The 23,493-nt window shown below is 37.8% G+C and overlaps 1 protein-coding gene across 3 annotated transcripts in view; it reads left to right on the plus strand.

Annotated features, from left to right (window-relative positions):
• GLIS3 (GLIS family zinc finger 3) overlaps nt 1-23,493 on the plus strand; it is a 526,902-nt gene that overhangs the window by 15,459 nt on the left and 487,950 nt on the right. For all 3 annotated transcript variants that reach the window (XR_012071988.1, XM_072959522.1, XM_072959523.1), the window contains exon 2: nt 16,924-17,094. The gene's annotated coding sequence lies outside the window, so the exon portion shown is untranslated. The remainder of the gene's footprint in view (nt 1-16,923; nt 17,095-23,493) is intronic.

The following is a 23,493-nucleotide window of genomic DNA, read 5'->3' on the forward strand; positions in this document are numbered from 1 at the left end:
AATTAGAACCCTGTAGATAGTAGCTCTCTAGAAGTGTATAGATAAAGGCCAGTATTCAAATGGGTTGATAGGATTGCTTCAGAAATTGCCTTCATCCTTTGTTCATGGAATTCAGGGATGTCTTTCTAATGGAAAAGTGGCTGGACTTAGCCATTGTGCTCTGCCACAAGGGGGAGCCAGTGGTCTTCTGTGGTCTAGTAATTTTCTGTTGGACCATTGTCTAATGACAACATGGTAGCACTGGCAGTTGGCTCAACAGTTGGCCATTTTCCAGGGACAAGGCCGTTATGGCAGTTGGTGGTTGGTAAATTCAGTCCTTACTCTCTGTGCCCAACCATATGTCCAGACTGACCTAGTCCTGGAGCCTCCAGCCAGCTCAGAACAAAGACTTAGTCTGAAAAGGCCTTTCCCTGTCACCATTGCAATCACTTGAGCATTTATGCTGAAAACAGCTCTCTGACAGGAAAACGTTTGTGTTCCTCTGGAATGTGAAGGAAGGTTCATGGTTTTTTAAAATTCATGAATTGCGTGGAATGGAACGTTCCTTCTCCAAGTACAGGAAAGAAACAGAGAGGCTGTGTCTTCATGACATCCAAGTTGTGGGTCATCTCAGGCAGGAAAAATCTAGTCAAGCCAATTATTTGGCGTGGTATAGACCCCTTTCCCTTCCATTCCAAGAAAAGGTTATAAATTTTTTTCACTTTCTATTCATTGCATTGGATTTACTTGAGTGTATTCAGTCTTAAGCAACCAGTTGAAGAAATTCAGTATTTCTTTTTCTACTTTAAATTATTTGAAGATAGTGATTCTGGCTAGGTATATGATAAAGTAAAATCCGATTCAAAGAGTCAAGTGGCCTGATTTTCTTTGATTAGTTTAATACAGCTATGAGGATAGGATAGAGCCTGGGGAAACTGTGGGGTTCATCTTTAACCATTCTTATCACCCTTTCTATGTTCTCTCCTGCCTCCTTGAGTCTATTTCTTCCCAATCCCCTTATACCCAAGATCAGACTTCATTTCCCATCCAAAGTATTTCCAAGGAACTCTCCTGCCCTGCTTGTTCTCTTGCCTACACTTTTGAATGAAATTGTCGAACCTCTGAGTTTGAAACGAAGATATTTTATTAAATTGACTTACTATAATATTTTAATAAACTTGAATGTGTTAATGTAAGAATACCCAGCATACTCTCAAGCTCCCTGATCCCTGGGAGATTTTGATAGCCCAAATGAATATTTGGTGGTGGCATTTTAGGAGCACAATATTTTGGCAGTTGATGGAATCAAGTGAGTTGGAGCAAGGCTTCTCAAAACTGTGAGGGGGTAGTAATCTACGTTTGATGCTGTTTTCGAAGTCTCAACTTTTGTCTCCATGTGAGCAAGTCAGTGTGATAAGATGTAACACAGGTTTCCATTATGTTTGATTTGATCGTTCTCATTTGCATATAATATTTTTCATATACTAAGCCATCTCTATTTCAGCTTCCTTCCCATCTGCGTAAGTAGCATGTAACAGCATATCTGTGGAAACTAGAAGTACTGTTTGATGATAGTGTCTGGGAAAGATGTACAACTGACACAAAATCTGAAGAGGGAAATTCCTCTTTTATAAAAACATCATCTTGAAAGCACATGGAATTTTTAAAAATAAGTTAAGAATACCCCATTTCTTTTTATTCCAAAATGGAAATCATTTTATAGTTTCATTTTAAAAGCAATATACATGATGACAGCAGAAAGGTATAGAATATATATAAAATGTAATAGAAAATATAAAGAAGAAAATAAAAAAATACAGGCACGATCACATTTTTAGAGAATAATCACTGTTAAACTGTTAACATTTTGAAACATTCGGAACTGTTCAGATATTTTTCTATGTATATATAGTGATTTTTCAAACAGAAATGAGGGAGATTATATTGTGGTTATTTCACAACCTGATTTTATTCACTTAATTACATATTGAGAGCGTTGTTTATACCATCGTTTTAATCAGGAATACACAATTTCTTTACCTGAAAGTATTATCATTTCCTTACGCAGTGTAACTAATCACCTATTAATGGAATTGTTCACATTTTTAAATGGCCAAATATTGTATCCTGAGATCTACCCTTGCCCGGGAGATATCACACTGTTTTTGAAGAAGAAATTCACTAATGTTCACTAAAAATACTTTCGTTCTAGGTTCTATCTAGTTTTTCAGAATTAACTTCAGAGAGAGACCAAAGGCCTACAGAGATTTGGAGATGGATTGGTTGTCCTTTTTGGTAATAGTTCATCAGTAGACTCGAGGGTATCTTAAGATCAAATGAGAATAGTCAAGTGTTTCTACTCTTACAATGAGAACCTTGAGTATTCCATTCAGTTTTCAGCTCAGGTTTAACCTGAAAGGGCAGATTTTATGACTTGACTATGCATTTTGTGTCAGCTGTATGCTTTCAATATTTAATATACACTTCCAGACTACTGTTGAATCAGAGTTACTAAAGGGGAATTTAAGCAAGAAATTGAGGACTATAGAAGCCTCCTTTGTAATACTGGACTGGGAGTCCTGCTCTGCTTCCTCATCACTGGCAACACTGTTGGAGCCTGGCAGGAAGAATTGCCGCAAGAGATTGTAACCCAGTTTATTAACCTCAACAGCCATCCAGCCCTTGTGAGATTATCTTAGCTGGTACAAAGGGTTGACCAATGACAGTTGTATGTTTGTATGTATGTATTTTCAGAGCAGAAGAATTAAATGAAGTTATTGTAGGTAGAGCAAAGATGAAAATGAAAAACCAGTATACTTAGAAATGTTGAGTATCTATTTGTTCAGTATGTAATAGAGGTGGAAAGAATCCAGTCTGGATTAAATAGTGCTGGAGAAGCTGACCGTTACGGTGCCTTTCAATATTAACAGCTCAGTCGCTAGGAAGCATCTCTTGGACAGGACTATTGTTACTGAAGTGTATAGAATTTCTACTCCAGAATTTGTGTTTGATTTCTAAATGCCTTATATATTCTTGGAGAAGTTTAAACACTTTATTTTTTAAAGGCAAGTTAATTTTCATCATTTATGCCCTAAAATTCTCTAGTTACTTGGTACTAATGCAGTTAAGTGTTTTAAAACTATCTTTAGTTTATTGATTACTTCTGTTCTTGGTGGTTTTCTAGATCAAGGCTCTCCCTTGGGGTTAATGGAACTGATCTCCAATTTACAGAGTAAATAATGAACCAGTGTCCACTTCTCTCTTTTCTTTTCTCCTTTCTTTCCTTTTCTTCTGCCATCATCTTCTTTTTGTGTTACTAGTATTTCTCCTTCACTACCCTTTTTACCTCTCTTCTTCCTTCCTGTAACTCCTCAAATTCTACTTCTTTCTGAGTCAGTCTTCTCGAAATTAGGCATCTTTTATGTTTTTCTGTCATTCTCCAGCATAATAGCTGGGTTTTCTGGCAGAGTTTACTGCAGGTCCTACGGAGTTTTCTCTTTTTGTTTAGGGAAGTGATGTACTAAGAGTGGGATCCCCAGTTTTTCTGTACTTTGATGCGCATCTGCCTCTTTGCTTGAGCATTACCTGAGGGCTCAACAAATGCTTTTGATCACAAGAATAATGTTCAGACTTTGCCCAGTGAGGCAAGATCTCTTTTCTGTTGGAATGGTCGAAGGTGGCAAGCACATGACCATGAGCAACTTAAGGGAAATTCATCATAAATTGCCTTTTTTTGAGTTTTGTTTGAAAAAGAAGCTGTTGCTATAGGATTTTAATAAAATTGGCCCCATGCCGAGATGGAAAGCATGTGGTCATCAACTACAAAGGGAGCTTCAGCTGAGAGGGCTCATTTTGGGATGAAAATTGTCTTCCTGTTTTCTTCCTACATCAATGATACAGCAATTTCTTTTATAATTTCCAGTTGTGCATAAGCCAGTCAGCAGAAAAATGAGTTTCCTTTCCTCCCTAGCTGAGGGAATATTCTTTTAAAAGAGGAAAAGAAAGATAAAAAGAAGAAGGAAAAAACTCCATGACAAAAAATGTGTTAAAAAAAAGTCCTCTGCCTCCACTGGTTTTGGGAAAGAGATTAGTTTGATATATAGCTTGTCTTAGATCTTGTCCTAACAGTTGCTTCTCTAGGTACTTGAGGTTATTAGTAGGGAACTGATTAACACTTTTTAATGATTCACTATCATGTAAGTAAATATATCTTCCTTTACTGACCATATCTCTTGCTTATTTCTGCTTTACAAGCTAGAAAAAGGGTATCAGTTGATCATTAGAATTTCACTTAGATTTTTCTCATTAAACTGTTCACACATTTTATTTCTTTTGGATGGGGAGAAGAGAGGTAACAATCCAAACTTGGAAAAACAAAATAAAAACTTCAAAGATTACAAGATCCTTCCTTTTATCATTAGGGGAGGAGCTTCAAATTAGGCTATCAATTTTCTGCTGATGTACAATGAAATTCTGGGCTTTAAGATGTAATAAAATCATTGTCTTACAGGAAGGTCAGGAGAAGTGGTTAGGAGCTTTCACTGACTTTTGATGCCAAGCCTTCCCAGATATGTTTGCAGAATTGGAGAAGGTTCAAATCAGGACTGCTTAGAGGGTGACTAGAGTAAGGATGTGGGGATCTGGAAGCTTGATCTTCCACCTGGAATTTATCCCAGAATTGATGTTGGCCCCTTGATAAGTTACCCAAGGAGGAATGGTTGATACACCACAGCTTTGTAAATCTAAATCTCCTTGCATGTAGAACCTTGCTGACACTTGGGATGGAAGGGAAAGAGAAAAACCATCAAATAATTTTTTATGAGAACTGTTGTTTCAGGTTGAGTTCTCTAGGAAAGAGAACATCATCTTTGAGGGAGTGAGGGAAGCAGGATTTGGCAGAAGGAGAAATTGAACTGCCCTGCAATTGCAAGAGAGATTTCAGCCAGTCCTTGGGATCATCAGAGGGTCCTTTCTTGAGGCAAAAGGTCCAGACCTTGATACTCCCCTACATCCACCAGTCATTGCATAAAGGCTGCCTACAGGAAGGGTTGTAACCTTGAGTGAAGCCACTCCCTTCTGCAGAGGGCAGTTCCCAAAGAAGGGGAGCTGGGAGCTGTCAGCAACCACCATTGCCAGCAGCAACACTCCCAGGAATGAGATTTCTTTTTCATTTATGAAAAAAGACCAATAATATCAACTTTATGGGGTTAAGTGAAAAATAAATGAAATAATCCTTGTACAGGGCCAGAGCTAGCATGGTAAATGCCAAGAGCTAAATGCATGGTAGCAGTGATTTAGTTAACAGCAGTTTTATACTACTAATAATATATAGAAAAGCATTATTAGCCATCAGCAACATCTGTCTGAGCTAGTGAGTATGTATTTTCCAGGTGCAAGATGCAGGTGGACTTTGGGAGAGTGACAGTGTTTCCGAGATGGATTATGTTTTTCTTAGAACAACCAAATGTAGTCAGTTATGTGCTCTATTGTTGTCACTGCTTTTCACTTTTGGAAGACATGTTGAGAGACAGAGCCCTTTGATATTAAACAGTCTAAGAGCCAAGGGTGGGTCAGATGTCTCTGCTGTTTCTAAACCTGATGCCTCATTGGGAGCAAATAACACTGTCTGCATAAAACAGGTGCCCTTGTAGATTAAGGATGGCAGAGGGAAATAATGAGGAGATGGAGAATACCATAGGTAGGCTTTAATTTTTGTAATTTAAGCTTTTACAAATTCTGGTATTCTATTAAAATTCTATCTACCTACCTACCTATCTGTCTGTCTGTCTATCTATCTATCTATCTGACGTTTGTCTCAGCATGGGAAAAAGGATACATATATTGGTGCTTGCTTTTACTTAACATCAAGGTAATTATTGATTGAGGTATAAATCAGGGCAGCTTACACTTCTCAGTTCAATAATTCTTGTTGTTAACTTCAGCACATATCAATGTCTGCTTATTGTACTCCCAAGAACCAAAGCAGGCAACTCTACCTTTTAAAATAAATTTTAGTAGAGGAGAGGGTATACCTCAGTGGTAGAGCACCTGCCTGGCATGCATGAAGTCCTGGGTTCAATCCCTGGTACCTCCACTGAAAGTAATAAATAAATAGATAAACTTAGTGACCTACCACCCCCCCCCGCAAAAAAACTAAAAATTTAAAAAGTAAAAATTAAATTAAAATAAATTTTGGTTCTAAAATTAAATTAAAATCCGGGTCTTGGTAGCTCATGGATACTGTGTTATTTCTACAAAATGTTAAATGAAATATTTATTGGGTCTGTTGCCCCTGTCACCAGTCAGAAGCTATTATTCCTCTTTATATGGGAAGGAATCATTATAAGGTGATAAAAGGTAAGCAGTGGATACTCAAAGGAGTCATCCAGAAAGATGGTAGGGCTGAGTCTCATTATAGTAGAAATAGCAATCAGAAATCTGTCCTGATCTTTGCCATGAAGGAAGACAAACAGTTGTTTCTGACTGCCTGAGGCTAGTGGTTCCAAGCAGTTCATGTGACTCTATAAGGTCAAAGCAGGAGAGGAAAGAGAAGAGGTCTGATAAGCCAGATGCCAGCTCCAGCCACTCTGGCAGTGGAGCCAGTAAGAAGTTGGGAAGAAGTACCTGCATGGAGAGATGTGTTTGGCTATGGGTGTGCACAGCTGTGGGCATTCCTGGGCTTTTGAGGTTTGGTATGTATTGAAACAACTGTAACAACTGACTTGGTTGGAAGGAGCCACTTTCAACACCCAGAGAGTGGTACCTAGGATGACAGCCCAGATGAGGTGGTTGTAATCTCCCTTTGGTGAATGCAAGCCTCTGTTTCTATAAGCTGACATAGTCTTAGCAGATGGAAATGTCAAGGATGGAACTAGTGACAAATTTTAAGGATTTAGGGACCCAGCCATCTCCTAAACTACAGCCAGCCTGGAATTTAGGGACCTGGCTGTCTCCGGAACTGTAGCCAGCCTGGAGGGTTTTGGAGTGGAGGAGTGGAGGCAGCAGCGGCAGAGGGAGCCCCCACTGGTTCTGTAAGATGACTCGTTGTAAGATTTTACATGTTACAGGGACATTTTCCACACCTGTCTTATCTGCTGTGAATGGAGACTTCACTGTAGAGGGTTGTCTATGTGAATGCCAGTCAGAATGTAACCCAGACATGTTATGTTACATACACACATGTGTACACACACATCATGTGCACACATACACACCTGTGTCCCCATCCCTCTGGGAGCATTTTTAGAGGTTGTCACTGTATGAGGTATATCAGGGCCACATGAATGTGATGCACAGACTACAAAATTTTCTATCCAGATAGGTAGACTGAGAACTATGAAGGTAAATATTTTTCTTTTGGTCAGTGATACATCCCTAGCACCTGGAAGAGTGCCAGCACATAGCAGGTGCACAATAAATATTTGTTGAATGAAATATGTATTATTTCACTACCCATAATGCTAACACCAACTGCACTACCAAGAATAATCATACCAACAAACTAGAGAATTTCACTGGATGAGGAACACTTCAGCTTGGAAAGGTACTTAGCATGTTGCTCAGTATGTGATCCTTAGTTATGGAATGAATGGATTAACTTTTGTATTAGTTTAGGTTTTTTTTTAAATTACAAAGGTAATACCTGGTCATGGTGGAAAATAAAACCCAAACATTAAAAAACAGTGCGTAACAAAAAGTACAACCCCTTACCACTCTGGCCACCAGTCTCACTTTCCAGCATTAACTAGTATTTACAGTTTATGTGTATGTAGGGGAACATGCTCTACTCTGTTTTGCCCTTGAGTTCACCTTTCTTGTTCTGGATGTCTTTCTTTATCAGATCATGTAGATCTACTTCATTTTTTTCAATAAACATACAATAGCTATAGTATATTATATCATGTAGATGTAACATAACTTATTTAATCATCCTCCAATAGTGGAAATTTGCTTCATTCTGAGTCACTTGCCCTTTCAGACAATGTAACAGTGAACATCTTTGTCATGCTTCAGGGGCACCATTGACATAGCCTCAATGGGAATAGTGCTTCCTGACCCAACATTGTGGAATGCAGTGGCCTTGATCCTTATACTTAGTCTTTTGCACACATGTCCAAGTATTTCTGTAGGATAAATTTCTAGATGGACAATTGCTGGGTCAAAGGCTATGCTCAATGTAAATTTTGATATCTAATCTCCAAAATGATGAATAATGTTAACATGAATCAACTGATGATTAATTTGTGGGAGTCTGTATTAGTCAGGGTTCTCCAAAGAAATATGATATGATATATGATATGATATATAATATAATGTAATACAATATAATATAATATAAATGTCTCCTGTTTATTCTCTATCACCTATCTATCTGTCTATCTATCTATCTATTGACTAAGAGATTTGTTATAAGGATTTAGCTCACGTGATTATGGATGGTGACAAGTCTGGATGGTGACAAGTCCCAAGATTTGCAGTTGGCCAAGTGGAGACCCTGGAGAGCGATGCTATAGTTTCAGTTCAAGAACAAAGACCTGAGAACAGGAGAGCCAAAGGTCCAAGTATGAATCTGGAGGCAGGAGCTGGATGTCACAGCTAGAAGAGAGTTAGACAGAGAGAGCAAATTCTTTTCTTACCTAGCCTTTTGTTCTATTGAGGCCTTCAACGTATTAGATGAGGCCCCCCCACATTTGGGAGGGTAATCTGCTTTACTCAGTCTAGTAATTCAAATGTTAATCTCATCCAGAAGCACCTTCACAGACATATCCAGAATAATGTTCAATCAGGCATCTGGATGCCCTGTGACCTAGTCAAATTGACAGACAGAATTAACCATCATAAGTGTTGTTCCTCAAAGATTTAAAGTGAGAAACAAATACTCACCTTTTAAAATGCAACTTGAGACTAAGATATGACTTTTATTTCTGTCCTGTTTGCCTAAGTAAATGCACTAATACTTAATGACTCATGTATTAAATTTTGTTTTTATATTGTCTTTGGGAGCTATAAGATTTAGTGCCAGTGAATATATTCCACCTTTTAAAACACTCATTATTGTAATGTGTTACGGTAATGTCAACCCTAGCTCCTGGCATAATACTCTCCCCTGGAAGTCTAATTTAACCTTCCTTTTATGTATATAATCTTGCAAACATCAGTGGGCATTTTATATCCAAAGGGCTTTGGGATCAAACCTTTAGAGGTTTCCTTACTAGTATTTCTCAGCTTTTAGTTCATCAGCAAATTCCAAATTTACTCTTGGTGATTTTTATCACTATAATAGTCATTCAGTTTCATTTATAAGTGAAACAAGTGACCTTTGATCACATACTTTTTGCAAAGCTTGATGCGCTCTGTTGAATCTGCTCTGCTCACTTTGTATTTTAAAAGCAGTAGCTGTACTAGAGACAGCTTGACCTTACCGTGAGAAATAGCATTTTATCATGAAACTTGGCAGAGCCTTCAGTTTCCTTCTGTTTAGTATCTGTCAGTCATTCCTATTGTCCAGGAAATATTCTCTCTGTTCTCCATGTGAAAGTTGTTATCTCTGATGGCAGATACAACTTCTCTGGGGCCAGATCATCCTCATCCCAGAGTTCAATCATGTAGCATTGCCGGATCCCTGTGGAAAACCAATTGTGTTCTTTAAAGTGTGGCTGGAAAGTTAATGATACAATAGAAAGACACTGGATCCCCTGCACATACCATGAAGTTCCTGCCCACTTCTCCTAAATTGTGTGCCAATCTCTCTGACCCTGCTGCTGAACCCAGCAGGCATAAAATAGAGCCGGAAATGAAAGGAAGAGGTCTTATTTACTGTTTCAAAGTATTGAGCTGGAAGGGACTCTCGCTGTTATCTAATTGTAACCCTTCATTATATAGATAAGAGAGCTGAGGCCCGGGGAGGGGAACTGACTTGACCAAGACCACCTAGCTAATTGGTGTCAGAGCTGGGGCTGGAAAGCATACATTTTTACTAAATAATTTAATTGAGATGTAATTTGCAAACTGTAAAATGCACAGAACTAAAGTGTCCAGTTGAGACATTTTGACAAATGGATATATCTATGTAATCATAACCAACACACCCACAACCAGTCAAGATACAGAACATTTCATTACCCTAAGGAATTTCCCGATGTTCCTTTCTAGTTGGAAAGCAGATTTTTCACTCCTGATCTAGTGTTCAAGCCACTGCTGACCCTTTCACCATCATATAGTTACATTCATCATTTGGCAGAAAGAGCCCAGGGCTAGAAACAGGGTATATGGGTTCTCCTTCCAGTTCTTGTTCAGTTAACTGTGAAGCAGTTAAGCAAGCAGTTTCACTGAGTTAGTGTCTCTAGCTATTATAGGATGGAGTATGGTGGGGAGCCAGATTGTAAACGTGATCAAGCTTGCCTTTGGTTCTTCTTACCCTTTTCTAAAATCTTTCTTATAGCTCCTGGACTGTGAAACATTGCTGGTTCTGTCTAACTCCCACTTAATTCTGTACTCTGTTTTTAGCTAGCTAATTACCTTTATAGTGTGAGCTGAGTAGTCCATTTTTTGTCAAGGTATTAATAACTTTATTCCTTGAAATGTCTGTATTTAATAATCATAGTGACATCTGCATTTTATTGGAAACTACATTATATATTCAGCATGTCTTTAGTACTGTATATATGTTGCCTAAATGGATATTGCCTTATAGGAGCTGTATAATGTTTTTGGATTTTACATAAGGCCAAACTGAGAATTGACCGGATTAAGTCACTGGCCCACAGTTAGATAGCTGGTAAGTACAGAGTTTGCATTGAGAACCAGATCTGCCCAACTCTACAGTCAGGACATTTTCTATTCTCCTGTCCTGCCTCAGGAAACTCTTGAAGATGACAATGCCTTCACCCAAAGGAATAACTCTTTGAAGGTATAATTTGAGGTAGCATATCTTTCTGAAGGAAGAATGACATCTGACCCAGGAACTCATAGACAACTTACGCATGACTCTAGTGCTGTCAGTGTGGTCGTTCTCCTGGTCCTAGCACTGTAGTCAGAAAGGCCCGAGAAAGCCCCAGCAACAGTGCACTGCTTTGCATGAGTTCTACTGTGCTTAACTGTGTTTGGGACAATTCTATTCACTGGGGTTTTGGACTCAGTAAGATGGAACAAATGGATTCTGAAGGGAAAGCAGTTATTATAGGCAATATCACCTATAAAAAGTGAGATTGCAGGCCATAATATGTAACGATGTTAATTACAGGAACAGAAAAAGAAATCATCATTAACTCATTCAAGAGAGTGACTCTGGCTAGCGACCTCATGTCTACTAAACGGGTGCTCTGTCCTCTTCCTCACAGCATAGAGAGGTGTTCTGGTTTAAGGGTGCAAACTGAATAGTATTCACAAAGAAAATGCTTAGGAAGTTTTGCCTGAGAGAATATTCAGAATTTCCTTTGGGGCATCTAATTTCATTCAGATACCTTTGCTTGTCGTTGTCAGTTTTAGCCTAATAGTCTTTTTAAAAAAGCCCTCTTGGCTATTAGGAGTTTTCCTGAAGTGATACAGAGCAGACTATGAGAAATAAAAGCAACTCAGCAGCTTCAGGCACCAAATTAAGTGTAGCACATATAATTCAGAACATACTTCTCTGTGTAGGGGATAAGCAGGTCTCAGGAGAAACAACTGAGAACTGTTCTGCTGTGCAGTTTACGGGGAGACTCTAGGTCTGTCTCAGGAGCATCCCAGACTCTAGCCTACTGCTGATTAAGACCCCCTTTTTGGTAACTTCTTGACCTTGGACTTGCTGAGAGACATTCTTAGGCTAGGAGTTAGAGTGTGGTCCTTAGTTTTGTGGGTAACACACAGATACACATGCAGCCCTTGGGCCAGTGCCCAGAAGCAGTTCTGGAAATGCCTTCGTCATTTTTGAGCTGGGCTGAATCCAGAGACAAACCCTGGCCCTCAACTTTGGAAATGCTGAGGCTCAGTAAACTTGATTAGTTTTAGTGCTAGTGAACTTCCACACCTCCTTCTCGTCTTTTAAAGAAAGCTGCCTGAGGTTAGAGGCCTGAGACCTTGGAAAAGTAGTTCATACACCACACAGTTGCATTCAGAACAAGACAGAGGAGGCTTTGAAGGATTGCTCGGCTACAGAAGTTTGCACCCAGCCTGTGGTTTAGCCTATCTGATAGGGCACATCAAACTGATTACCTTTGCCTCAGCAGTTTTGGCCTTTAATATCGGCACAGGGATAACAAGATGGGACACTTTTCAGAGTCTGAGAGAAATACAGAGGTTGGGTCAAGTTGTGTTTGTTCACTCAGGGATCAAAGATGAAACAGAGTCTTGGGAGTGTTGGCTACCATACTCCAGACTGACATAACTTTCCAAAGAGGTAACTGACCTCCTAACCAAACTGATAAGCCAACAAACCACCAAAGACTAGAGCTCTGAAGGAGTGTAAGGACCCCCCATATCTCAGCCTGAAGGGTTGCTGCTTACACCTGCTAAATGTGTAGAGAACAGGATGTTTTTGTGCATCAAAGGATATGTTTTTCTTTTGTAGTTCACAGAACCTTTCTATGGTTCACCAAACAAAGAATATTTATTTTTGGCCAGTTTCTGAGAATTTTAATTTATGAACAATTCATTCCTTTGACCACTCCATCAAAATGTTGTTTCTTGGAATCTGTGGCACAAAGGTACAATGGCAAGCTGAACTGCCCAAGACCATACTTAGCCCTTCAGGCTGCCTTGGTCCTGATCATCTCCCCTCCAACTGCCTTGGCCTGATTGTCTCTGTGCCCATGAAAGCCTGTGGGTGGCCAGTGGAAGAAATCTCTTTACACAGAGACAGCCTAACCCAAGACAGTTCCTTTAATGATCATCTGTAAGAGGCATGGCTATTTGGCTACCATTCTGTGCTAATACTGGGGATCAGGAAAGTCTCTTGGTTTTACCCAGTAGGTGCCCCACTATGCGTCAGCCATCTGTGTTCCTGTGCCTTCACAGGCTAAAAGGACCCAAGATGAGTTGTGAGCTGCTTAAAAATTGTAGATCAATGACCAAGGCCTTACGTAAAGAGCCCAGTGTAATTTTAGTAGTCATAGGCCAACCTCAGGTCTTCCTTTTGTCCCTGAGCCATAGCCCTATGTGACCTTGAGAAAATCAGTTAGCCATCCGCAAGACACTAGTGGGTGATGCCTGAACTTTACCAATGTTGTCAAAACTCAATATGATACTGCATTTTTTATTTAAAGAATGAATAGGGTGAAATGAGAGAGGCTTCTTCTGTAATGACAAAAATCCCCTTTTCCACACCAATTGTGAATCTAACTTCATGAACACGGTATTTCAAGCTTACACTGAACACTTTATGAAAAGCAGGATATTTTACAAAATGATCTAACTTATTTATTTCTTAACCAAGAACAGCTATTAACCCTCTAAGGGTTAAATTAAGCTTCTGAGATCTGAAACACCTCAAATAGAAGCATTTCGTTTTATTTTTTCCTCCAGATTCAGAATCGTGAATTTTTTTTTAAAGAAAACTACGCATTCATTTTCTCTGAATTCTGACTTCTTTGTGCTCCAGATTTCTAGCTCAGAGATAAAATTGGGTTCTTTGAAGAGGTTCAGAAACTAATTTTAAAAACCTAACACTCATCAATAAGTGACAGAGAATACTTTGAGTACCATTTTATGCTCCTAGTTCAAGGGATTATAGTATTTTTTTCGAAACAAAATCTTCCATTATCATTTACTGTCTATCATTAGGGAATACAAATTACAAACTTTTTGCTCTTTTTGCCCATGATAACTTCACTAATACCTATCAATTAAATGAAAAGTTCATTCAATCATTGTAAAATCTGAATAATAAATAATTCTTAGAGAAAGATATTTTTGTGTTTTAAAATGTATTTAAATACTTTGTAAGCTCAAGCACAAAACAGTATTTTCTGAGACATGTGAAAGATTTCTCCTCACCCCTCCCATCTTGATTTATATTTTGTTTAATTGTTCTTAATTTTGGAAATGTAAAATATACAGAACAATATGACAATTAATAAACAACCTATTATGCACTACTCATTAACATTTTATTGTATTTGTTTTTAGTGTTTTTTAATTTAAAAATTAAAAAAAAAAGACAGTACAAATGACATTGAAGTCGTCTTTGTTTCCCATTTTCTGTCTTATTCCATTCCCAAAGACAATTGCTGTTATGAATTTAAGATGTACTCTTAAAATATTTTTAATACTTTTTATGTACGTACTTATATATCAAAGGATAGTATGTACTAGTGTATGTGTGTGTGTTTTAATTATACAAGGACAGTTTACCCTACATATTATCTTGTAAGTATCATCTTACAAGTTGCTTTTCTCATTCAGTATTGATTTAAAACATGAATATCTCAATTAGTAGATGAATCTTAATTGTTTATATTATTTTTGGTATATGACATATTTGGAATTGCTTATACCATTTTATTTATTTAGTTTTTGCTTTCTTTTGTTTTTCCATTTTACTTGCCTTTTCAGTCTCTTCACATCTACTATTAAATGGTCAAGTTTTCTTTATTTTCCCTTCTTTACTAGTTTGAAAGTTACACATTCTATTCTAGTCCTTTAGTAGGTAACTTTAAATTTTTGTTATACACTACTCGTTATTTTAAAAAAAAAAAGTACTGGGAGTTCGATATTTACAAATACTAACTAGTATATATAAAATAGATAAGCAACAAGTTTCTTTTGTATAGCACGGGGAATTTCAATATGGTGTAGTAACCTATATGAAAAAGAATATAAAAACGAATATATGTATCTATATGTATGACTGAAACATTATGCTGTACACCAGAAATCGCACAACATTGTAAACTGACTATATTTCAGTAAAAAAAATTAAAAATTTAATTTATGTTCTCCTTCTAAACAGGCAAGGAATTTAGCACATTCTTGCTATAAACAGTTCTCTTCAGTTTCTCATGTTTTGTTTAGAGTTTTAGTTCTACCTTGTTTTTAAATACAAAAGAATGTTTAATTATTGTTAGTTAACATCTTTACCAGTCTTTTTTGTTTGTTTTATTTTCTTACCATTGCTCTTGAATTCCATCTTTCATTCTGACTTCCTGTTCTTTTTTGTTAGTCTCTCTTTCAGTAGTTCTTTTGGTGAGCATCAGTTAACTCTCTTGGGCTTTGGATGTATAAAAAAATGTATTTATATTGCTTTCACTCTTCAATGATCATTTATTTGTGGATAGAATTCTATTATGTCAGTTTTTCCCCTTGAATACTTTGAAGATATAATTCATTCTCTTCTGGCGTCTATTGTGTTCAGAGAGAAGTTTGCTGTCAGTCTGTAGCCAGTATGAATGTGTGATTTTTCAGTTTGAGATAATCTACCTTTGCTTTCTGTTTGATTTTTGGATTTTCTCTTATTATTCTATAGTTTCACTACAACATGTTAGTGTTTGGAATTGTTTTTATTTATCCTGCTCTTGACTCAAAGTGGTTTTTATTTATTTTTTAATCTTAAGTGTTTCTTCAGTTCTAAAAATTCTTATCCATTATCTCTTTAAATATTGCCTGTTCCCCATTTCTCTATTCCATTCTTTTGGAATTTCTACCAGAATTATACTTTCCCCTTTTCTTTCATGTCTCTTAGTGTCTTATTCAAATTGTTAATTTTTAATTTATTTCTTTATGCTATGTTTCCTGTTATTTTTTTCAGTTCACTAATTCTCTTCTCAGTTGTTTCTTTTTTTATTTAAATGAGCATATTTTATTTCTTGGATTTTTAATCAATTCTTTTACAAATCTGATTGTTCTTGTTGCATAATCTCCTATTCTTAGATTAGAGATTTGTATTTTTCCCCTTTGTAACAAGGATACTATTTTTAAGATATTTTCAGGTGTTTTATATTTCTGTCCTGAAAATCTTATCATCCGCACTGCAGTGTGACTGACAGGGCTTTTAGGAAAGGGAATAGAAAAGGCCGACTATTTTCTTAAAAGATATTAATCAGCTTTTATCATCAAGTTAGATTTTGTTTGACTCCACAACAAGAAAATAAACTTGAAGTCCAGGCTCCTTTAAATGTAGAGAAGTTATTTTAATCAGCCTTAAGTTCTAAGCAGGAAGCCAGAATTAGTACGGAAAGTGAATATCCAAAACCCACCACTTCAAGATCTGGGTATAGGCAGGATGAGTTATGTGGGCATGCAACTTGGATAGTCATGCAGGGCCTCATACTTAGAAGGGCCCTGTACTTGGTTTAATACTCTACTTTCACCATCTTGAAATTCCTAAAAATTTTTGAACAAGGGGACTTTATTCATTTTGCACTGGGCTCCAAAAATTAAGTAGGTGGTCCTGGTACTAGGAGAAGTCCTGAGAGACAGGAAAAGGAAGTAAAAGAAAAACTGACCTTTATTGAACCCAGAGCATTGTGGGTTGAAGAGGCAGGAGAGACAGTGAGTGAGACACATGAATTCCATTTCCTTTTTGGTCCAGGAAAGAGGATATTCTGTGACTTGAGAGAAACACCAAAGGTGGGTTCTTTTTGTCCCATTTAATACTTTGGACTCTGGAAGGAGAATTCAACCCCCCACCTCTAAAACTGAGATAGTAAAGCAATCTGAAAGAGACACCAAGATGAAAACATTTTTAAAAATTTCAAAGAGGTATCAGTCACTAGGATTGTAAATTTACTCATGCTGTACTCAGGTGAACATAGAAAATGTGGTTTAAAGAAATTTTCTATTAATTATCCAAATTTCATCAGTAGTTCCCATCCATATAGAAGTGGGAAGGAAAATCTAAATTTTAAGTCAAACCCAGTAAACTTGGTTCAGTACAATAACTGAAACAATCCCTTTAAACTTAATTTTTGTTCTTGATTTAAACATGTGCAACTGCTCAGATTTCCACCTGTTCTCCCTTTGCTCTCCCAGGTGGTGAGTGGATGTCTAGAAGTAGCAAACATGGTCATAATGTGGACCTTAAAGAATGGAAACAAATTCCTGAAGATGGTGAACTGGCAAGATAGGAACCTTGGTTCCTGATGACTCTCCAATGATGCCATATCAGCCCTGGATCGCCTACCTCCTCTCAACTTCTTTCAGGTAAGGGAGAAACACATTTCTGTTTTGTTTAAATGATGATAATTTTAAAATGTTCTCTTACATGCAGACAAAGAACTCTAACTGATACAGATACTTAGGCTGATTCTGACTTTTTGTTGTTCTAAACTATGCTGCAATTAGCCTACTTGTCCAAACATCTCTGCACAATTGGGAAAGTTTTGAATATATTCCTACGAGTTTGAATTGTCAGTTAAAATATTTGTGAACTTTTGTATTGTTTTGTGAAATATCTTGCTTAACTTGAGAAGGCAGTTTTGTTGGGGAGCTTCTTGAGCAATGAACAAATATGGTGGGAATATGTGGGCACTGAGTAAAGGCGAGTTACTGGGAAATGACTGACATACATGGGAAATGTAGATGTGAGCCAGATGTCCCCATATCAAGCTAAAACACCACTCTCCGATTTCCTTTACTAAAATGGCTCGAAGTCAAATTTATAAAAAATAACCCAATAAAATAGTTGTGTTTCAACTTTCTTAGGTGTTCTTAAGACTTTCATTTCATTTAATTGTAAAGCAATAGACAAACCCCCCCACACACACACACACAGCTACAATGCTGGGTCCACTTCCTTCCATGATTTTTAGTTTACTGTGGATTATTGAGAGATTATTATTGTTAGATTATTATTGGATTATGTAAGTAAGTAGTTCTCAAACTCAGCACATTTAAAAATCCATCTAAAAGCCTGTTGGAAAAGGAGACTTTTGAGCTTCACATATTCTGATTTAGTTGTCAGGAGTGGGGCACAGGCGTATGCATTTTAACTGGCACACCACTTTGAGAAGCACTTATCCAGATACTTTAAAGAGTTTTTTCAACTATTGGCTGAAATACCATCCATCATAAATCTTACTTCCTCACTGTTTATTAATTCTTCCAGAGAAGCTGACCAAAGGTGGGCATAGAGGTGCAGTTGAGATTGGCAATTCTAGTTCTTTCCATCAGCTGATTGACATTTTGTGGCTCTGGATTTAAAGTAATGGCTACACTTATGAATAATAGATACGATATTTTAGGAATTATTTAATGTATTTTTTATTCCTCTTAAATCAAGATGCCATATGGCTTCCCATCCTTTTAATCAATGAGTTTCAATGCTTCAGGGGCAGGGTAGTCACTGGCTAGAACACCAAAGTCATCACTCAGCTTTGACTGTCAAATGAAGCTTTTTAATGTATTGTGTCCCAAGAGAGAAAATGCTGTTGAAAGCTAGGCTGCATCAGGAGAGAGAAGGAATTTCTAAATTTCTAAGCTCCCTTTATATATCATTTATTTCTAATGATACTGGATTCCTATTAGAGAATAACCTCTGTAAAATCTCTACTTTTATATTTTCTTGAGGATTTTTTTTGCAGCCATGTACATGATAAGTTTTTATAATATGTCTTTCCTTCAATAGATGCCAAGTTCTTTAGCAATTATAATAAGTGAGTTGATTGTAATATTCAGTTCTTCTGTGTCTGTATTTATTTTTTGTCTCCTAGATCTCACTGATTTGAAAGAAGTATATTACAATCTTCTACTATAACTTTATTTTATCTGTTTCTTTTTAAATTTTGTGTTCAAATTATACTCTAATGCTTAAATAACAAAAGTTAACAACAAAGAAACAAACCGAAGAATGTAATCCCTTGCCTTACTCTTCCCTATCCCCAAATTCTCACTCCTCAGAGGCAACCACTTTCAATTCTCCTTATTTTCTGGTGGTTACTACCATATTTCAAATTACATGTAACTTTGACTTTTAACTTTTAAAAATTATTTATTGACTTCCTGCTTTGGAAAATGAGTTTGGGAAATGGAGGTAAACACCTGCTTTAAATCTGCCACACAAAATCTTTAAGGAAGGGGAGAATGAAGAACAAATGCAAGTGGTGAGATATGTGGACCTTGGTTTCTCCTCTGCAGGTCAGAACTTCAGCTGGGGGGTTACTGAGTATTAGAAATAATTAGATATATTAAAAATATTTACTGCATGCTATTGTGTTCTAGTAAAATGCTCTCATAAGCTTGTATTCTTTTGAGAAATCCACACAATAAATAAATGTGTTAAACACATATGTCAATCGGTATATATAAAAAAAGGTTTGGAGAAAACAAAGCAAGTAGGATAGCGTAAAGATGTGAGATGGGGAGTGGGCTTGTGATTTTTTAACTAAGATCATTATAGAAAGCCTGACTGAGATGGCAACATCTTTACAAGTGCCTAAAGTAGGTGAGGGTACTGGCTAAAAGTATTCCAAGAAGAGCAGATTGAAGGAAGGACAGAAGTAGGAAATAAGGTCATTGAGTTAATGGTGGGGCTCAGTGGCAGGAAAGGGTGAGAACAGATTGTATTGGACTTTGTAAACACTTCAGCTTTTACTCTGAGATGGAAACTTCTGGAGACTTTTGAATGCAGGAGTGACCTATTTTGACTTTGGTTTAAAGGGATCATTCCGGCTATTGTTTCGAGAATAGACTGAAGAGAGAGAAAGTGAAAGCAGGAGATCAGTCAGGTGACTAATGCCATAATCCAAGTGAGAGATAAGTACAAGTTGGACCAGAGTTGCAATGGTGAAGACACTGAGAGGTGTGAATTCTGCATATATTTTGAAAGTAGGGTCAACAGGATTGCTAATGGATGAGGTTTGGCAATCTGAGAGGAAGAGAAGAGACCAGGAAATTTGGCCTGAGATACTGGAAGCAGAGAATTGCTGCTTCCTGTATTGAGGAAAATTGTAGAAGGAGTCAGTTTTAGCGGGGAAGATCAGAATTTAGGTGTGGACAGGTCAGGTCTGAGATCCTTATTGGTTTTCCAAGTGAAACTGTGGACTAGACAAGTTTGATATTTGAATCATGGAAGAGGTTTAGATTGAAAATGAAATTTGAGAATCATTAGAATGGATGATATTTAAAGCCAGGAGGTTAGATGAGAACACCAAAGGAATGAGTGAGAAGAGAAGACAGGAGAAGAGAAGAGGCCTGAGGACTGAGTCCTGGGTCACTCCACATTCAGAAGTCACAGGAAGGTGGGAGAAGAGCTGATAAGGAAGTCAGAAGAAAACCAGAATTTCTAAGAAGTCAAATAAAGAAAGTATATCAAAAAGAAAACTCAACCAAGTTTGTCAGATACTGCTGGTTATGTTACATAGGATGAAGATTGAGAATTGACCACTAGTTTGAGCAATATGGGGGCCATTAATGGCATTAAAGAGCAGTTTCAGTGGAATGGTCATGGGGAGAAAGAGGGAAACTATGGAGGAAATCGAAATGAATACAGCCGAATCCTAACAGGAGTTTTGTTGTAAAAGGGAGCAGAGAGGTGGGGTGATGATAGATGAAAGAGAATGGAAGAGGATGTAGGTTCAAGGTAGGAAAAGAAATTTCAGTATTTTTAAGCGTTATGAGATTAAATTAGTAGAGAGACAGAAAGATGATGACATGGCAGAATTACTGGCAATGGGATCTAATGCTAAAGTGGAGGAGTTGTCTTAATCAGGAGAATGGATTGCTTGTCCGCAGTAACAAGAGGGAAGGCAGAATATACGAGCACAGATGCAAGAGCTGGTTAGAAGTGGTGGTGTAAGTCTGTGGATGCTTTTCTATCAGTTTTCATATTCTCAATGAATTAGATGACCTCTCATCAACTGAAAATGAGTATGGGTGAGGAAGAGAAAATGAGTAAGGGAGTTTGGGGAGATGGGAGAAAGTATGAAGTGAGTCATGGTGGAGGGTGGGAGAATAAATGCTCTAGGGCAGCACTAAGGGCTACTTGTTGAGATCAATGTCCTCAGTTTAAAATGAAACCAGTCTTCATAATCATGAGTTTATTCCTCACTTCCTTGGGTATAGTCTGGGAAAATGTTAAGCTCCAGTGTTGCCAGGGTGCTAGGTTGGAAATGATGGATGAAGAATGATGGATGTGGTTGGGCAGAGAGCAGTCTTGACTCACAGAATGTAGCATGTGCCTGTGGGGTCAGAGAACCTAAGTAGGAAAAACTGTCCCCCAAAGGGAACACAGAAATACTAAGAGAAACAATGGACCAAAGAGATAAGAGATCATTTAGACTAGAGATAAGCCAGATTTGCAATCAGAGGATACCTCAAGGATAAGAAACTCCTTCTTTGGGTATTTGTACAGTTTCCAAAAGAATCAGGTGGAATCAGGTCTGCACAAAGGTCAGTAGGTTCAAGTGTCCAGAGAGAAGATTCCCAGTGCCCATGTTGCTCTGGGGGACAACAGCAAGGACATGTGGGCCATCCTTCCCACTGCTACCCTCCTGCCACCATAAGTACCTGGAAGTTCACGCCCAGGCCCAGGGGCCATCTTGATAAGAAAAACAGGGAAGGAGGATACACCCTGAAAGATGGAGCATTTCTTCCAAAGACACTCGGTGGGACAGAATTTTAAAATGTTTTATATGGAATTAACTGAGTTATATTCAATTGATAAGTTGAAGTCTTCCCCTACTCCTCTCACTTCTACCCCTGGTCAGACCAGGAGCTCAAAAGTCAGATGATATCCACTTTGTTGTACACCTGAAACTAACATAATATTGTAAGTCAACTATATACCTCAATGAAAAGTTAGCGTATCAATTTCCACAAAAATTCTTCCTGGGAGTTTGTGGATTAAAATGAATCTGTAGTTCAATTTGAAGAGAATTTATATCTTAATGATGTTGAGAATTCTGTTTCATGAATAGGATATAACTCAATTCATTTTTGTTTATTTTCAGCAACATTTTATAGTTTTCATTGTAGAGCGATTGTACCTCTTTTATTAAATTTAGTCCCAGCTATTTGAAATATTTGTTGAATACATTAGAAAAAGCATTAAAAACACATTTTCAAAAAGAAGTCAGATGTTATCAGTTGTGGGAAATAGAGGAAAGCAACGTAATTTTTTCTCATTTGATTTGTAATTCATACTCTTGTGCTTGGGTATAGACATTGTGGATTATTTAGGGATTTAAAACATACATATTGTTTTTCCCTGTAGTAATTAATGTTTGGCCATGTAAGAAAATATTTAAAGTATGAAGAGTCTAAGAAAAAGGGAATAGATCCAGACATTCTAGAGGAATACTAACCTCACACTAGACCATGAAGCTGTCAAGATCTTGTGAATTCACCGATGAGCAAGAAGCAAAGCCACTTGTCACCAGGTGGTGTTAGATCTTGACTTCGCCCCAATCTTTGTATCTTGGTCAATATCAACATGAGAATGTCTGCTCTGAGAAGTCCACTCTACCACCCAAAACTTTCTGATCTCCTTTTTTGAATAAAAATTGCTATGGAGCTTTCAGCATCACATGCATTAGCGAGATTTCCAGTTTTGCACTTTGACTCTGAGGTGAATTAGTGATCCCCCTGATTAGCTCTTGGACTGCATCTTAGGTGTCACCAGCACCCAAATGGGCAGTGTCCTGTGATTTGACACTGCTGCAGCTGTTTGAAGATTTTGTCTTTTTTCAATCCAAGCCAAAGACCACAGGAGAATCATGTATACTGTAAGAATGGAGATGAAATGAGGGCAGAGTGGGTTTTCCAAGGGCTTTGTGCAGTGCTTAAAGTTGTATGTTCATCAGTGATCCAGTGGGCAGAGAAGGGCGATGAAGAAGCTTCCCAGTGGAATCAGAGGCATGAGCACCTGAGAGAATGGGTCATTCAGAACCATCTTAGGCCACATTCCAAGGTTCTAGATAATACTTCTCAAACTTGACTATAAATTGTAATCACCTGGAATAATTTAAAAAGTATTGATAGCCCTGTCTCACCCCCAGGTATTCTGATTGAATTGGAGTTGAATCTGATTGACCTGCTTGTACAGATTTTTTTAAAGTTCTTTAGGTGATTCTCATATCCAACAAAGCCTGAGAACCAGTGGTCGCTGGGTCAGTGGCATCAGCATTATCTTCTGGAAACTAGATAGAATTGCAAATTCTCAGGCCTCACCCCAGGTCTACTGAATTGGAAACTCTGGGGGTGGAGCCTAGTAATCTGTGTTTTTACAGTGCTTCAGTTGATTCTGTTACAAACTAAGGATTGAGAACCAGGGATTAGACCTTGCTAATAAGCATGAATCAATTGGCAATGATTCATGGATCACATTAGCTGAATGACACTTGGATTCAAGAGACGTGACCCAGTCAATTTCAGCTGAGACAGTGGGAAAGGCTGGCATTGTACATATATCCCTGGATGAGGGGTGCCCAGTATAAGGTTTCCCAGAAAGGTCAACCTACAGGTATAAGTGGGAAACAAAGAGCTCTCATCAGCCCTGCACACGTGGGTTCTTCCTCACTGGAAAAGTCACTCTCTACCAAGAGAGAGCCCAACCCACCCAAGGCAACCCAAGGGCTTCCAACAGCTGTTCCAGGCTTTGGTGAG

The sequence above is a fragment of the Vicugna pacos genome, chromosome 4 (assembly GCF_048564905.1).
Source record: "Vicugna pacos chromosome 4, VicPac4, whole genome shotgun sequence".
NCBI classification, from domain to species: domain Eukaryota; kingdom Metazoa; phylum Chordata; class Mammalia; order Artiodactyla; family Camelidae; genus Vicugna; species Vicugna pacos.